At 44.0% G+C, this 3029-nt stretch overlaps 1 long non-coding RNA gene across 2 annotated transcripts in view; it reads right to left on the bottom strand.

The window, feature by feature from the left end:
* Positions 1-1189, bottom strand: part of LOC116089120 — a 2644-nt gene extending 1455 nt beyond the window's left edge. For both annotated transcript variants that reach the window (XR_004118167.1, XR_004118168.1), the window contains exons 1-2: positions 782-1189; positions 385-485 (exon numbers count right to left, since the gene is read on the bottom strand). This is a non-coding gene — a long non-coding RNA (uncharacterized LOC116089120). The remainder of the gene's footprint in view (positions 1-384; positions 486-781) is intronic.
* Between the last annotated feature and the right edge of the window lie 1840 nt (positions 1190-3029).

Genomic DNA, 3029 nt, shown 5'->3' with positions numbered 1-3029 from the left:
AAAAAAAAAAAACCCTTAGAATCAACCCCGTGACCAGTTCAAAGGCTTTGAGCCTGAGAAACTAGAGTGGGCACAAGGCTCTGAATGAAGAAGGATTCCTCCAGAAGCAAGGTTGTTTTGTTAAGGGACTGACTCCTAACATTACTCCTTCTTGAACTTCTGCCGTGGGAAGACTGGTATTTAAAATTCCAGCCTTCAGTTCACGTGGGGCCTAAGAGCCCAAGTCCTATAAGATGCAGGATGGCCCTGTGGTTAGACTTACCCTGTATGTCCTGACACTATGACAAATGGTTTAAAACAAACAAACCAACCAACCAACCCCCGACTTTGGGAGGGGAAAATTGGAAGAGTCTTGATATGTAACCCAGGCTGGCCTTAACTCACCAAGTAGCCAAGCCAGGCTTGGAAGGCACAATCTTCCTGCTTCAGCCCCTGCAGTGCTGGGGGGTTGCAGTGTTCATCATCAAAGTTGGCTAATCCCAGCACTGGGGAAACAGAGGCAGGGGGATCTCTCGTTGAGGCCAGCCTGGTCTACAGAGTCCCTGGACAACCAAGGCTACACAGATAAATCTTGTCTCGAAGAACAAAATAATAATAATGATAGCAATAAATAAATAAATACAAATCAAAACGAGTCAGTAATTTTGGTTTCCATGCTAGGTTTTCTTCTTGAAGACTAGCTAGTTTTCCTTATCATCTGCTTAGTCCTCTTTTCTGAAATAAATATTTCCTGCCTTCTCAGAGGCTATAAAATTTAAGTCATGTAGCCTTATCTCCTTACCTCCTTCCCTCCTCCGACCTGATTCCAAATTCTCTGAGTGCGCTTGCCTTCTTCCATGTACTTCCTTCCACCTCACCTCGTCAATGACATTTCCGGCCGCTCAAGCTCCATCACTCTCCTCCCGGCAACCCTTTGAACTTCTCCACGAAAAGCTTTAAATCCCACTCTTCCCCTCTGTCTCCTTCATTTGCCTTCCTTCTGACTCATCTCCTCACCGCTCCAACTGCCTCTAGTTACGTCAACGGTCGCTAACTATAAGGCCTAGTAGAGAACTCCCTGGGTTCCCATGAGTCTCGGAGCACAACTGGGTGTCCAGGCATGTGCACCACGGATCTAGAGTCAATCCCTTTCTTTAATTTATCTTGAAATCACTTCTTGGTCTTTTCACTTTTTCTTTTACCCAGAATGCTAGGTGACTGTTAGACTTCCTCTCCGTGGGTTTGGGTCTGTGTATCCCCAAGCACTGTTGTAGCTTTCTGCTACACATCTTCGCTTCTTACTTTGCGAAGCCAAAGGCTGGTAGTGGGGATCAGATGTGAGCGTTAAGTAATCACTGCGTGCTCATTGTCTCATGAAAGCCACGGGCACATTGTAAAAACCCACAGCCCCACAAGGATGGGAAAGAGTAGACCTCCTTCAGCTGATCATAAACAACGTCAAGGGAATTGTGGGAGCTGTAAACTCTAACAAGGTTCCACCAGATTTGAAAGGTCCTGAAGTACAGGGATGCTAAAATTTCTATTTAGTTTACTGACATCACCTAGCACTTAAAACAAAACAAAACAAAAAATTAATAAGTCGTGTCTTGCCGGGCGGTGGTGGCGCACACCTTTAATCCCAGCACTTAGGAGGCAGAGGCAGGCGGATTTCTGAGTTCGAGGCCAGCCTGGTCTACAGAATGAGTTCCAGGACAGCCAGGGCTACACGGAGAAACCCTGTCTCACAAACAAACAAACAAAAAATAAGTCGTGTCTCCTCTACTGTGATAATTCATTATTACACTGTGCAGCAAAACACTCCAAAGGTGCCAATGTTAAATAAATTATTTTTAAAAGCAATTTATTACATTATACATGAGAGAACACATACGCTCATTACCTAAGTGTAGAAAAACTCTGGGAAAGATAAACACTGGCATCAGAACTATGGTACCATCTCCGACGAGGCCGGCGTCATGTTTGTAATCAAGTTTGGGTAAATGTCACAACCTTACCTAGGAGACGATTACTATGGCATCTTGAGTGAGACCCACCCCCTCCCCCCACCGTACCATCTCACATTTTTAAATATTTGATTCCCCTAATATACCCATTCTTCTCTAATGCCTTGCTCACGGTGTTTCATCTCAGCAACATTGAGGTATGAATACAGGTATTTTTGGCAAGAAGTAACAGAAATGCTCACATGGTTTCAATTCCTGAGGCCCTGCCCCCTGTGAACCATTCATTCTGTTACCTCGAACCCTCACCCTGAAGGACTATATGATTACTTTTGCTTTGTAAACAGAACTCAAAGAAATTTCTTTGGCCACAAGATTAGGAATTAAAAATAAAACTTTAAAACTGCTAAAATTGGCAGCAGCTGTGGTGACCTGTGACCCCAACCCTCCCTGACCCCGGCCCTCTGACTCTCCGGAGACAGAGGCAGGCGAATCTCCGAGTTTGAGGGCAACTGATCTGTAGAGTGAGTTCTAGGGCGGTCAGTGCCTCACAGAGAGACTCTGTCCCAAACACCAAACCAACACATTTTAAATCTTTGAGATTTGTATGACCTCTATTACTTTGCTGCTTGCAGAATCTTAAATCAGATAAAATTAGGTAAATTGAGATGTTGTTGAGTATCAGATATAATATTTTAAGTCCGTGGCTCCGAATTCTGTACTTTTGAATTAAACTGCATTTGTTATTTTAGGTTTAGTTTTTTTATTTTTTCACGTGTATGGGTATTTCCACAGATGTACACTTCCCAGTGTGTATCTGTACGCCATGTGTGGAAATTGCCTCAGTTAACAAAAGCACACTAGTTTTCCTTTTCCAAGGACTCTTCCTAGCTCCCTCTTGCACACGCCCCTCCCAATCACAGAGTTTGCTCTCCACAAATAAACTAAAAAAATGCCCCATGGGTCAGGTGCTTTCTTGTGGACAGACCTTACGCTGATGGTAAGTTTAAGCTGTGATGGAGGTCGTCTGGCTAACTGGCGTGAACTGGTCACGGGGTTGATTCTAAGGTTTTTTTTTTTTTCCTTGGA

Source organism: Mastomys coucha, unplaced genomic scaffold (assembly GCF_008632895.1).
Source record: "Mastomys coucha isolate ucsf_1 unplaced genomic scaffold, UCSF_Mcou_1 pScaffold14, whole genome shotgun sequence".
Taxonomy (NCBI): Eukaryota; Metazoa; Chordata; class Mammalia; order Rodentia; family Muridae; genus Mastomys; species Mastomys coucha.
The sequence above is the reverse complement of the archived record's forward strand: the minus strand, read 5'-3'. Positions and strand labels throughout refer to the sequence as shown.